This window comes from Grampus griseus, assembly GCF_964374135.1.
Source record: "Grampus griseus genome assembly, chromosome: 19".
Taxonomy (NCBI): Eukaryota; Metazoa; Chordata; class Mammalia; order Artiodactyla; family Delphinidae; genus Grampus; species Grampus griseus.
The window spans coordinates 29,967,192-29,982,091 of NC_139013.1; positions in this window are offsets into that span (position 1 = coordinate 29,967,192).

Here is a 14,900-nt window from a genome sequence, read left to right on the forward strand (position 1 = left end):
TGATCACCCTGTTTAAAATTGCAACACATACCTCAAACCCACAGGACTCCTGATCCCTCATACTTTGCTCTATCTTTTCTTTTTTCATAGCATTTAACACCTTCTAATGAAGTAAATTACTTATTTGGAAACCTTATGAGCTGTCGCCCCCTGCTAGAATTTAAGCACCGTGATCCGATAAGGAATCATTTCTTTTGTTCACTGACATATGAAGTGTCTGGAATAGTGTCCTGTACATGGGAGACATTCAGGAGATATTTAGTGAATGAATGAATGAATGAATGGCTCTGAAGTCAAGTTGTTGCCTTTGTTACCGACCAGGATTCCTGGCCTCCTTAATCAATAGAAATTGATAAGAGGCCAGACAAGAAATTCAGGCAAGGCTTTTATTTTTATTTTTTAATATTTATTTATTTGGTTGCACCGGGTCTTAGTTGTGGCTCGAGGGCTCTCCTTAGTTGTGGCATGAGAACTCATAGTTGCGGCATGCATGTGGGATCTAGTTCCCTGATGTGGGATCTAGTTCCCTGACCAGGGATCGAACCTGTGACCCCTGCATTGGGAGCATGGAGTCTCATCCACTGCGCCACCAGGGAAGTCCCCAGGAAAGACTTTATTGGGGCTCCTGCTGCAGCAGGAGGGGGGTTCCCTTGCTCGCTCCCTGAAGGGGGGTGAGCTGGTTCCTTATACAAGGTGAGGGTAGGGGTGGGTCCGGGGGTCGGCCCAAGGGGTGGCTTAGGTGGTCTGCCCACCCCTTTGCTGGTGCTGTGTGGGTTTTTGGTCTCTTTGTATCTTGTTCATAATTTGCCCCAACTGTGCATGCACGCAGTTATTTTTAGTCCCCTATAGTTTCTTTGTATTTTGTTGCTGGAGGAGGTTTGTTCAGTTGCAAGCACTGCAGCAAAGGGTCCCAGGTCCCAGCCTGTCTCACGTTCACAGTCTGACTCTGCCACTTACTAGTAATGTGACAAGTTACTAGCAAGTTGCTAGCATTTCGTGTCTTGGGGTGCTCCAGGGTAAAATGGGAGGTTTGTCAAGGGCTTAAATCGATGGCACTTGGAAAGCTCTCAGAGCAGGGTCCTAACCATGTTGGCTCTTACCAACCATGCAACTAAGTCTGAGACTCAGGAGGTCAGGCGAGGACTCTGCAGGAGCCTGGGATCCCTACAGCTCCTACCTGACACCCAGCTTCAGTGTTGGCCTCAGTTCTGTGCTTCTTGAATTGCAGCTGCCTGTGATTAACATGGGTTCCAGGTGTGGCTTGGACCAGCTGGGTCACAAACATCAATCCTCACCCTGGGCCCTGCAGCCAATCGCAGTGCTTCCTGGGAGAAGGGAGCTCATGGAGATGCTTATCTTTTTAATTAGATTGGGGCCAGGAGGCAGGATCAGGTATGTTGAGGGGTGGAGATCATTCAGGGTCACACCAACTAATGGATGGAAAATCCCCAGGTGATCTCAGAAGAAAGCAAGGAGTCCAGCAAGTCCCACTCCTGGCTGAAACTGGTTCAGTGCAGGATTAAGACTGTTGGCGTTGCTCTTACAAAGACTTTCCCAATTTATTATCCTGGGACTGAAAATTGGGCAATAGTTTAGAAGCCTGGGTAAACGGTAGTGTACCAAACGAGTTTACAAACTTGCTTATCTGCAAATAAAGTCATTTCTTGGAGAGATATGGAGACTTATTAGTAGAATCATTGTTGAATGAGCAATGTTATTCACAGGAGCAGCCGAAGCAGGGGAAGAGGCACTGGTCTAAGAGCCCCGTGGTTCCTAGTTCCAGCTCTTCCAATAACTAGCTTTCTGAACCCACGAAAGTGTCTCTTCAGTTTTCACATAGGTTGACCAGATGACTACTAGCGGCTAATATGGATAACGTCCACCACTTGCTGGGTGATTACTATGCATATTGAGGCACCATATTGAGCACCATGTGGAGCTAAACACTCCACATATTATATCACTGACTCTTTGCAATAACCCAATGTAGGCATTGTTAACCCATTTTGTAGATGAGGAAACTGAGGCTGGGGAGAGTAGGTGATTTGCCCTGGAGGCAGAGCCAGGACTTGAATCTAAGCACAATGCTCTTCAGCCTGCCCTGATATCTTTAATTCAATTTGCCATGAGTTCCACTTTTTAAGTGCCTATTATGTGCCAGGCTTGTGAATAGCCAACTACGGTTTTTTTTTTTCCTTTTGCCAACTACGTTTTGATATCCCAAGCAAACTTTGTAGAATTGCAGAATCTTCAGGTCTGCAACAAAGAAAGTCATCCTGCCTCTTTACCCACAAGGCATGTCTGAGGCCCCTGAAAATGCCCCTTATAGGCCCTCCATGATGTGCAGTGCCCTGAGTCAACCCACCCTGTCCAACGATACAAGTGGTTTTCCACACCTGAGAGCGGCAGGAGGCCATCAAAGCCCTGACTTAGACCTCCCAGTGGAGATGGACTCTCCACTCTAAGCCAACCCTAGCCTGGACCAGGTCCCACCCCTACAATGTCAGGGGCCCAGTTCTCATCTCCAGGGGACCACATCTCTGAGCCTGGGGCAGTCGTGAGCTGCAATAACTAGGTTCTGGGGACCCAATTCTAGCCTTTTGTGACATTAGCTTCCCAATTGCCACCAGATTATTGATGCACCTCGGGTCTTACCTTCGATTTGGCAAAGTGCCCTTCCCGTCCCTGTCTTATCCTTGCCGCACTCGCCTCAGGGTTTGAGCAGTGGTTGACACTCCTCCCAATAACCCATGCCATGGGTACCATCTGCCTTATTTTTTTTTTTTTTCCATCTGCCCTGTTTTAACAGATGAGGAGACCCAGTGACAGCAAGGGTCTTTTCCAAAGTCACACAGCAAGGATGTAGTGAAGCCAGAACTTGAACCCCATTTCTTGACTCCAAGTCTAATTCCAGTGGTCCAGCTTCCCCAAGTGAGATGAATTTATAAAACAACCTGGACACATGTAAACACAAGGTTATTCCCCTTTCAGTTCTCCATCAGTCTTCCTAATTACCTCAAGGAGATGCAATTTAGTGCTAGGATGTCTTCAGTGCTCGTCCCACACTTGCCCTGTTCCTCTTTTGAAGTGAGAGAGAGGGTAAGGAGTCAGGGAGGGGATGCGGAGGGAGCCTCAGCCTGCTACAGAGCCTGGCTAGAAATGGCATAACTTTGCTTCATTTCTTCTCTGTCTCCATGGTTACCCCTGTTTATGGCACACGATGCAATTTCTCGTCTATAATAGCGATACAAGATTTCCTTTTCAGATGAATTTAAGTGTAATAATAGACCAGGCGGTATGTGATGACTAAAATAGTGCAGGTGGTTCTCAAAGGACTGCAGTTGGGGAAATACTGCCCTACACCAGGCTGACCCCGAGTGCTCAAAGCCAACCCGGCTGCTGGTTCTGTCTCCTCTCCCCTCCTGCGTCCTCCCTAGCTGAGCAATGGCACCTTTGTGTGGGGTCGAAACGCCACAAGGAAAGTCTGCGCTTCTCTTTGGTTGTTGATGGGATGGGGGTGTTGGAGGAAGGAGGTGAGGAAGGGCTGTCTCCACGCTTTCAGGTTTCATAAGGTGGCCGGGGTGACCCCAGCATATGTGCCAATATCTTGGTGCTCAGTGTGTACGCCTGGCTCTGCGGATTGTAACTCGGAGTGTTCCCTAGAGGCTGAACCTCCTCAGTAGAGTAAGGACAGAGGGGGCCTGCCATCCCCTCTCGGTGGGGGGCCTGGGCGAGTAGCTATTAAACCCTGAGAGAGTTAGAGGCTCAGGCTGAGCTGATCTTGAGGCTTGGTGGGTTGGGATTCAAGGGCCACCCTATCGCGGAAGTTCTTGTTCGGAACTCTGGCTGCTCCTGTGTGGCTCAGAGGGAGGGCGCTACGATGGGGGAAGGGTCCCCTTTAGCCGGGGCTCCTGAACTGCAGGGGCCGCTCTTGGGTGTCTGCTGGGCTCCCGCAGGAGAAGCACAAGGGGTTTCTGCACTGCCCACATAACCCAGACCACCCTGACACTACTTCCCGAATCTTCGAACTGCAGTGAGTGAAGACTGCAGTTGTTAGGAGCGACTGGCTTTGCTGTCAGACAGACCTGAGTGTGAATCTCCCTAGTTCCCCTCAGCTGTTCAATGGGGATAATAACACTCCTTACCTCTTGGGTTATGGTGAGCATTCAATGAGATTTTTAAAAACATTTTATTAAAGTATAGTTGATTTGCAATATTGTTTAAATTTCTGCTGTACAGCAAAGTGACTCAGTTATACATATATATATTCTTTTCCATTATGGTTTGTCACAGGATACTGAATATTGTTCCCTGTGCTCTACAGTAAGACCTTGTGTTTTGTCCATCCTGTATGTAATAGTTTGCCTCTGCTAATCTCAAACTCCCAATCCGTCTCTCCCTTACCCTCCTTCCCCCTTGGCAAGCACAAGTCCGTTCTCTATATTTGTGAGTCTGTTTTTGTTTCGTAGATATGTTCATTTGTGTTGTATTTTAGATACCACATATAAGTGATATGGTATTTGTATTTCTCTTTCTGACTTTGTTTAGTATGATAATCTCTAGGTCCATACATGTTGCTGCAAATGGCATTATTTCATTCTTTTTAATGGTTGAGTAATATCCCATTGTTTCCATTGTCTGTATGTGTATATATGCATATATATGTATATATATATATACCACATCTGTTTTATCCATTTGTCTGTTGATGGACATTTAGGATGTTTCCATGTCTTGGCTACTGTAAATAGTGCTGCTATGAACATAGGTATGCATGTGTATTTTTGAAGTATGGTGTTGTCTGGGTAAATGCCCAGGAGTGGGGTTGCTGGATCATATGGCAGCTCTGTTTCTAGTTTTTTGAGGAACCTCCATACTGTTTTCCGTAGTGGCTGCACCAATTTACATTTCCACCAACGGTGTAAGAGGGTTTCCCGTTCTCCACACCCTCTCCAGCACATTAACTGAGGTTCGTCAAGCTGATTACCTAACACGTAATATGTGCTCAATAAACAGTGCTCAGTGAACACTTCTCTGTTCAGAAATCTTCTAGGATGTAGAACTTGCAAATGATGGATGCCGGTTCCCCTTAGCCTACTTTTCCAATCTCTTCATTGTCTGGCCCCTACCTCCCCTAGCAACCAAATGTAATCCATGCTAACCCAGAAATATGCCCCAAGCTCTCCTGCCTCCATGCTTCTGCTTCTGCTGTTGCCTCTTTTTGGAATTTCCTGCCCACAATTTCTACCTGTTTAAAATCCTTCGAGGCCACCTCCTTCAGGAAGTCTTCAGTCTTGCCTACAGCCAGATGTAATGGCCCTCTTTGGAACTTCTATGGGGGTTTGTCTAGATACTTTCTACCCTGCAGGAGAGGAGACAAGTTAGTCTGACAGTCTCCCTAGCGGACTCTGAGGTCCCAGAAGGCCGAGGCTGAAAGAGGCGATTCCTTCCTCTCTTCTTGATTCTGTGCTTTAGCAAAGCTCCCTGCACACCTGAAATGTCCTTTGATTGTCTTGGATTTTTTTAAAAATTTATTTTATTTATTTATTTTTGGCTGCTTTGGGTCTTCATTGCTGCACACAGCCTTTCTCTTGTTTTGGCGAGTGGGGACTCCATTGTGGTGTGTAGGCTTCTCATTGCGGTGGCTTCTCTTGTTGTGGAGCACGGGCTCTAGGCCTGTGGGCTTCAGTAGTTGTGGCACGTGGGCTCTAGAGCTCAGGCTCAGTTGTGGCGCACGGGCTTAGTTGCTGCACAGCATGTGGGATCTTCCCAGATGAGGGCTCGAACCCGTGTGCCCTGCATTGGCAGGCCGATTCTTAACCTCTGTGCCACCAGGGAAGCCCTGTCCTTTGATTGTTGAGTGAATGCAACAATGTGAGAACCAAGAGAGCCCGACTTTGGGCTCCGTTTTTGTGGGACACTGTTGAAGGCTGGGTCAGGAAAAGACTCAGGTGGAATTAAATATGTATTAATGAAGTTATCCTATGGTCCCCAGCATCCTGCTTTGCCTAGTGAGTCATGTGGTGGTGAATTCTTTCACTTCATACCACAAATATTTATTGAGCTCTGCCTTAATGCAGACATTGTGCTAGGAACAGCAGACACAAAGCTGAGTAGGACAGTGTCCGTCTTCTCCAAGAACCCACCGTGTGGGTAAGGAGCTGTTTAATAAAAAGTCAACATAAGATGAGCACTGTGTAGAGTAGTAGCACCTATGCCTTTTTACACAAACCAGTCTCCCCTCTCTTCCTGTCTTATTGGACCCCCTCCCCGTCCTGCCCCGGTCTGGGGACAAGTGGCATCGCCTAATCCAAGGAATGACCCTGGGGACATTCTATTTCACATCTCATCTTACTTCAGTGTTTCTAACCTGTGGACGATTTTGCCTCCCAGGGGACATTTGGCAATGTCCAGAAACATTTTTGGTGGTCACAACCTATCCGGGTGGGGAGAAGCAGCTATTCCACTGGCATCTAATGGGTAGAGGCCAGGCATGCTGCTAAAGATCCCACAATGCATAGGAGAACCTGCCACAACCAAGGAGTGCCCGGCTCCCAATGTCAATAGTGCCGAGGTTGAGAATCCCTGCTTTACGTTTACGCTATAAAACTGTGAGATGAGTGTTAGCAGCTGAAACATGTAGGGAAGGGAGCCAGGGGAATCAGAAAGCCTGCTTTCCAACCCCTGCCTTATCACAAACTTGTATCGGACCTCTGGTTCATCCTCCATCAAATGTGGATAGTCAGGGCTAGCCCTGCCTCCTTGATGGAGATATTTGGGGACTGACATATGCGCAAGCAATTGAGAGCACCTGCCAGGGAAGGTGGATGATGAGGCTGGGCTTGGAGGGGGTGGGAGGCCCCCATCTAGCTAATGTCTATTGCAGACACTTGGCCCAAATTTTCTAAGACAGTTTCAATTTCAAATACTCTGCCCTTCCCCTGTCTTCAAAAATAAATTGTACAAATCAGGCCATCTGTGCCTCAGATTAAAAGACACCTGGATCTAGCTCCCTTTCCCTTCTTTTCCCTTTTTTGTTTATTGTAGAAAATTTTCAAAAATTAAAAAAATACATATGTAATCCTTTCAAATATAAAAATAGAAGCCTAAAGTAAACACTGCTTTACAAATGACTTTTCCCTTGCTTCTCTGTAGTTATGAACATCTGTCCATGAAAGTAGTTTGACGTCAACAATTTTATTTTAGTAGATTCATTCCACAATCTATTTAACCAATCCCCAACTTTGAAACATTTTTGTTGTTTCCAAATCTTCACTATTATACTCTGTGCTGTGATAAACATCTTGGTATCTTTTGTTTGTGTCCATTCATAATTATTTCATTAGGACCCTACATGCCTTGAAGTAGAATTTCTGGCTCAAAGTACACACATTTTTTCCTTTTCTGACAGTATTTATTTACTTTTAAAAATGCTACTTCAGTAAAATTTGGAAAATTCAGAAAAATAGAAAGAAGGAAAAGTAAAGAATTATCTTTATCTACCATCTGACCACAACCACTGTTGACATTTTTGTATATTTCATTTCCATATTTTGTATGGCTTCTTTTTTCTTTTCTATTCTTCCTTTTTTTTTGCGGTACGCGGGTCTCTCACTGCTGTGGCCTCTCCCGTGGCGGAGCACAGGCTCCGGACGCGCAGGCTCATTGGCCATGGCTCATGAGCCCAGCCGCTCCGTGGCATGTGGCATCCGCCCAGACCGGGGAACGAACCCATGTCCCCTGCATCGGCAGGCGGACTCTGAACCACTGTGCCACCAGGGAAGCCCTGGCTTCTTTTTTCAAAAAAAATTGCTGCGTAATGAATTTGTAGTCTAATATTTATTTAAGATTCTTACCATAATCATTTCCTGTGTTTTTGCATTTTTCTTGGTCGTATCATATCCTGTTGTGTGCACAGACGATGGCTTAGTTGAGCAGCTTCATGGACTTAAAGTTATTTCCAGTTGTTCACAATTGTAAATAGTGAAAATGAACCTTTTTGTGAGTGAGTGAGGCTTTTTTTTTTTTTTTCCCTCTGAATTTGTGGTGAACTCCTTAGAATAGATTTCCAGAAGTGAAACTACTGGGACAAATGGGAACGATTTTAGTGTTTGACGTACATGCCAAATTATTTTAAAAGCCTTATGCCCTGTGAATCTGGGTGGTTTGCACCTTGTTAAGGCCTTTTCCACCTAAGGCCTAATCGGCCCTTGGAGAACTTGTCCCGATTTATCCTCCGGCGGCGGTGTCTGAGAGTTCTAGTCCCTTCCTGGGATCTTTTGGGCTCCAAACCCAGCCAAACTGAGGCGGGAACAGATATTCAAACACTCCTCCCCGCTCCCACCCCCACGTACAATTCCCTGGGTCTCAGGGATTACCCAGGCCGCCCTTGCCTCTGGGTCTGGAGCGCCCCCTGCAGTCCACGTGAGGAACTTCCCTCCCCGTCCTGGGACCTGGGCTCCATTCCTTTCCCACCAAAGCCTCTTCTGGTCCCCATCCAAGTTGGAGTGTGGCCTGAGCAGGTGCAGCGTCTGTCACAGCCTCTCTGAGGTCTCCATTGTCCCTTAGGCAACACAGGAGCACGATCCATGATGTGTCAGCCTGCTGACACAGTGCTTTCCTACTCCACATGGCTCTGCCATGTGAAAGCTCTTCTGTCTCTTGACCTAAAATCGCTTTCCTTGGTGGTTTCCTTGCACTGCTCAAGTGTTACCCATTGAGGGCCACGTGTAACCAGTCTGCTCCCTTTTCACTTCGGCCTTTTCCCCAGCTCATTTTCCCTTATGGTCTTCAAGCTTCCCTCTCAGCTGGTCCTGCCTGAGTGAGGGGAAATGTCCTTAACGTCTCTGAGTCTAGTTTCTTCACCTGTAGAATGAAGATAATAATCCGTATCCTGCAGGGTTGTTGCAGACATTCAAATAATACCAATAAAAAGCCGAGCCCAGATGTTTGGTTCAGGATAGAAGGCTGAGCATGTGCGTTGACCTGTCCTTCCTCCTGAAAATCCATGGAAAGAAACTAAAGAAAGACAGATAGAGAGAAAAACGAGAACAGGAGAGAATTGGTGTGGGGGAGGATGCCTTGGATCAATGAATCAGATTTTAACATTTTTCTGGAATACCGGAAGGGGTCGAATCACTTTTATGGGTAAATGGGATCAGAGGAAGCCACAGCTGAGATCAAGAAGTAGAGAAGCCTACGGGGTAGGGGTGGGTGTTTTGTTCTGTTTTAGCTGGGGAGTCAAAGTGGGAGAGAAGAAGAGGAAGGAGGTGCAGGAACCAGGGTGGTGACTGACGGGAGAAGAGGCTGTAGTACTGCCACATGGCTTCCTTCACTTCTACTTGTTTGGGTCCACCATTTTCCCCCAGGCTGAGACCGTGCGATATTCTCCAAAGAAATGAAGTAACCAGTCTAACAGGGGCCAGGCTCCCACGTGAGGGACAGAAGAGGGCCCTTCTTGTTTTGACGCTGAGGCACAGGCAAGAACTTGCTGTCAGCTGCCTACCTGGGCACGCTAGAAGCAAGTCCGCCAGCCAAGAAGTCTAACTCGCATGCACAGAGCCTGCTTTCAGCTCAAAGAAGCAGAAATAGCTCAAGAAACTATCAGAAAACTTAATAATAAAAGTAAAAAACCTTTAACTCATCAGGGAGATTCAGGAAATGACTCCATGCAGGAAAAAACTTGCTGCATTGGCGGGTGGATTCCTAACCACTGCACCACCAGGGAAGTCCCCAGGCAAGGCTTTACTGGGGCTCCTGCTGCAGCAGGAGGGGCGTTCCCTTGCTCACTCCCTGAAGGGGGATGAGCTGGTTCCTTATATAGGGTGATGGTAGGGGTGGGTCCGGGGGTCGGCCCAAGGGGTGGCTTAGGTGGTCTGCCCACCCCTTTGCTGGTGCTGTGTGGGTTTTTGGTCTCTTTGTATCTTGTTCATAATTTGCCCCAACTGTGCATACACGCAGTTATTTTTAGTCCCCTATAGTTTCTTTGTATTTTGTTGCTGGAGGAGAGGATTGTTCAGTTGCAAGCACTGCAGCAAAGGGTCCCAGGTCCCAGCCTGTCTCACGTTCACAGTCTGACTCTGCCACTTACTAGTAATGTGACAAGTTACTAGCAAGTTGCTAGCATTTCGTGTCCTGGGGTGCTCCAGGGTAAAATGGGAGGTTTGTCAAGGGCTTAAATCGATGGCACTTGGAAAGCTCTCAGAGCAGGGTCCTAACCATGTTGGCTCTTACCAACCATGCAACTAAGTCTGAGACTCAGGAGGTCAGGCGAGGACTCTGCAGGAGCCTGGGATCCCTACAGCTCCTACCTGACACCCAGCTTCAGTGTTGGCCTCAGTTCTGTGCTTCTTGAATTGCAGCTGCCTGTGATTAACATGGGTTCCAGGTGTCGGCTTGGACCAGCTAGGTCACAAACATCAATCATCACCCTGGGCCCTGCAGCCAATCGCAGTGCTTCCTGGGAGAAGGGAGCTCATGGAGATGCTTATCTTTTTAATTAGATTGGGGCCAGGAGGCAGGATCAGGTATGTTGAAGGGTGGAGATCATTCAGGGTCACACCAACTAACGGATGGAAACTCCCCAGGTGATCTCAGAAAAAAGCAAGGAGTCCAGCAAGTCCCACCCCTGGCTGAAACTGGTTCAGTGCAGGATTAAGACTGTTGGCGTTGCTCGTACAAAGACTTTCCCAATTTATTATCCTGGGACTGAAAATTGGGCAATAGTTTAGAAGCCTGGGTAAACGGTAGTGTACCAAACGAGTTTACAAACTTGCTTATCTGCAAATAAAGTCATTTCTTGGAGAGATATGGAGACTTATTAGTAGAATCATTGTTGAATGAGCAGTGTTATTCACAGGAGTAGCCGAAGCAGGGGAAGAGGCAGTGGTCTAAGAGCCCCATGGTTCCTAGTTCCAGCTCTTCCAATAACTAGCTTTCTGAACTCAAGAAAGTGTCTCTTCAGTTTTCACATAGGTTGACCAGATGACTACTAGCGGCTAATATGGATAACGTGCACCACTTGCTGGGTGATTACTATGCATATTGAGGCACCATATTGAGCACCATGTGGAGCTAAACACTCCACATATTATATCACTGACTCTTGTGGTAGGCATTGTTAACCCATTTTGTAGATGAGGAAACTGAGGCTGGGGAGAGTAGGTGATTTGCCCTGGAGGCAGAGCTAGGACTTGAATCTAAGCACAATGCTATTCAGCCTGCCCTGATATCTTTAATTCAATTTGCCATGAGTTCCACTTTTTAAGCGCCTATTAAGTGCCAGACTTGTGAATAGCCAACTATGGTTTTTTTTTTCTTTTTTTTTCTGCCAAGTATGTTTTGATATCCCAAGCAAACTTTGTGGAATTGCAGAATCTTCAGGTCTGCAACAAAGAGTGTCATCCTGCCTCTTTACCCACAAGGCAGGTCTGAGGCCCCTGAAATGCCCCATATGGACCCTCTATGATGTGCAGTGCCCTGAGTCAGCCCACCCTGTCCAACGATACAAGTGGTTTTCCACACCTGAGAGCGGCAGGAGGCCATCAAAGCCCTGACTTAGACCTCCCAGTGGAGATGGACTCTCCACTCTAAGCCAACCCTAGCCTGGACCAGGTCCCACCCCTACAATGTCAGGGGCCCAGTTCTCATCTCCACGGGACCACATCTCTGAGCCTGGGGCTGTCGTGAGCTGCAATAACTAGGTTCTGGGGACCCAATTCTAGCCTTTTGTGACATTAGCTTCCCAATTGCCACCAGATTATTGATGCACCTGGGGTCTTACCTTCGATTTGGGAAAGTGCCCTTCCCCTCCCTGTCTTATCCTTGCCCCACTCGCCTCAGGGTTTGAGCAGTGGTTGACACTCCTCCCAATAACCCATGCCATGGGTACCATCTGCCTTATTATTATTTTTTTTCCATCTGCCCTGTTTTAACAGATGAGGAGACCCAGTGACAGCAAGGGTCTTTTCCAAAGTCACACAGCAAGGATGTAGTGAAGCCAGAACTTGAACCCCGTTTCTTGACTCCAAGTCTAATTCCAGTGGTCCAGCTTCCCCAAGTGAGATGAATTTATAAAACAACCTGGACACACATAAACACAAGGTTATTCCCCTTTCAGTTCTCCATCAGTCTTCCTAATTACCTCAAGGAGATGCAATTTAGTGCTAGGATGTCTTCAGTGCTCGTCCCACACTTGCCCTGTTCCTCTTTTGAACAGAGAGAGAGGGTAAGGAGTCAGGGAGGGGATGCGGAGGGAGCCTCAGCCTGCTACAGAGCCTGGCTAGAAACGGCATAACTTTGCTTCATTTCTTCTCTGTCTCCATGGTTAACCCTGTTTATGGCACACGATGCAATTTCTCGTCTATAATAGCGATACAAGATTTCCTTTTCAGATGAATTTAAGTGTAATAATAGACCAGGCGGTATGTGCTGACTAAAATAGTGCAGGTGGTTCTCAAAGGACTGCAGTTGGGGAAATACTGCCCTACACCAGGCTGACCCCGAGTGCTCAAAGCCAACCCGGCTGCTGGTTCTGTCTCCTCTCCCCTCCTGCGTCCTCCCTAGCTGAGCAATGGCACCTTTGTGTGGGGTCGAAACGCCACAAGGAAAGTCTGCGCTTCTCTTTGGTTGTTGATGGGATGGGGGTGTTGGAGGAAGGAGGTGAGGAAGGGCTGTCTCCACGCTTTCAGGTTTCATAAGGTGGCCGGGGTGACCCCAGCATATGTGCCAATATCTTGGTGCTCAGTGTGTACGCCTGGCTCTGCGGATTGTAACTCGGAGTGTTCCCTAGAGGCTGAACCTCCTCAGTAGAGTAAGGACAGAGGGGGCCTGCCATCCCCTCTCGGTGGGGGGCCTGGGCGAGTAGCTATTAAACCCTGAGAGAGTTAGAGGCTCAGGCTGAGCTGATCTTGAGGCTTGGTGGGTTGGGATTCAAGGGCCACCCTATCGCGGAAGTTCTTGTTCGGAGCTCTGGCTGCTCCTGTGTGGCTCAGAGGGAGGGCGCTACGATGGGGGAAGGGTCCCCTTTAGCCGGGGCTCCTGAACTGCAGGGGCCGCTCTTGGGTGTCTGCTGGGCTCCCGCAGGAGAAGCACAAGGGGTTTCTGCACTGCCCACATAACCCAGACCACCCTGACACTACTTCCCGAATCTTCGAACTGCAGTGAGTGAAGACTGCAGTTGTTAGGAGCGACTGGCTTTGCTGTCAGACAGACCTGAGTGTGAATCTCCCTAGTTCCCCTCAGCTGTTCAATGGGGATAATAACACTCCTTACCTCTTGGGTTATGGTGAGCATTCAATGAGATTTTTAAAAACATTTTATTAAAGTATAGTTGATTTGCAATATTGTTTAAATTTCTGCTGTACAGCAAAGTGACTCAGTTATACATATATATATTCTTTTCCATTATGGTTTGTCACAGGATACTGAATATTGTTCCCTGTGCTCTACAGTAAGACCTTGTGTTTTGTCCATCCTGTATGTAATAGTTTGCCTCTGCTAATCTCAAACTCCCAATCCGTCTCTCCCTTACCCTCCTTCCCCCTTGGCAAGCACAAGTCCGTTCTCTATATTTGTGAGTCTGTTTTTGTTTCGTAGATATGTTCATTTGTGTTGTATTTTAGATACCACATATAAGTGATATGGTATTTGTATTTCTCTTTCTGACTTTGTTTAGTATGATAATCTCTAGGTCCATACATGTTGCTGCAAATGGCATTATTTCATTCTTTTTAATGGTTGAGTAATATCCCATTGTTTCCATTGTCTGTATGTGTATATATGCATATATATGTATATATATATACCACATCTGTTTTATCCATTTGTCTGTTGATGGACATTTAGGATGTTTCCATGTCTTGGCTACTGTAAACAGTGCTGCTATGAACATAGGTGTGCCTGTGTCTTTTTGAAGTGTGGTGTTGTCTGGGTATATGCCCAGGAGTGGGGTTGCTGGATCATATGGCAGCTCTGTTTCTAGTTTTTTGAGGAACCTCCATACTGTTTCCCATAGTGGCTGCACCAGTTTACATTTCCACCAACGGTGTAAGAGGGTTTCCCGTTCTCCACACCCTCTCCAGCACATTAAGTGAGGTTCGTCAAGCTGATTGCCTGACACGTAATATGTGCTCAATAAACAGTGCTCAGTGACCACTTCTCTGTTCAGAAATCTAGGATCTGGAACTTGCAAATGATGGATGCTGGTTCCCCTTAGCCTACTTTTCCAATCTCTTCATTGTCTGGCCCCCACCTCCCCTAGCAACCAAATGTAATCCATGCTAACCCAGAAATATGCCCCAAGCTCTCCTGCCTCCATGCTTCTGCTTCTGCTGTTGCCTCTTTTTGGAATTTCCTGCCCACAATTTCTACCTGTTTAAAATCCTTCGAGGCCACCTCCTTCAGGAAGTCTTCAGTCTTGCCTACAGCCAGATGTAATGGCCCTCTTTGGAACTTCTATGGGGGTTTGTCTAGATACTTTCTACCCTGCAGGAGAGGAGACAAGTTAGTCTGACAGTCTCCCTAGCGGACTCTGAGGTCCCAGAAGGCCGAGGCTGAAAGAGGCGATTCCTTCCTCTCTTCTTGATTCTGTGCTTTAGCAAAGCTCCCTGCACACCTGAAATGTCCTTTGATTGTCTTGGATTTTTTAAAAAATTAATTTTATTTATTTATTTTTGGCTGCTTTCGGTCTTCATTGCTGCACGCAGCCTTTCTCTTGTGGCGAGTGGGGACTCCGTTGTGGTGTGTAGGCTTCTCATTGCGGTGGCTTCTCTTGTTGTGGAGCACGGGCTCTAGGCCTGTGGGCTTCAGTAGTTGTGGCACGTGGGCTCTAGAGCTCAGGCTCAGTTGTGGCGCACGTGCTTAGTTGCACAGGCAGAAACTTGCTGTCAGTTGCCTACCTG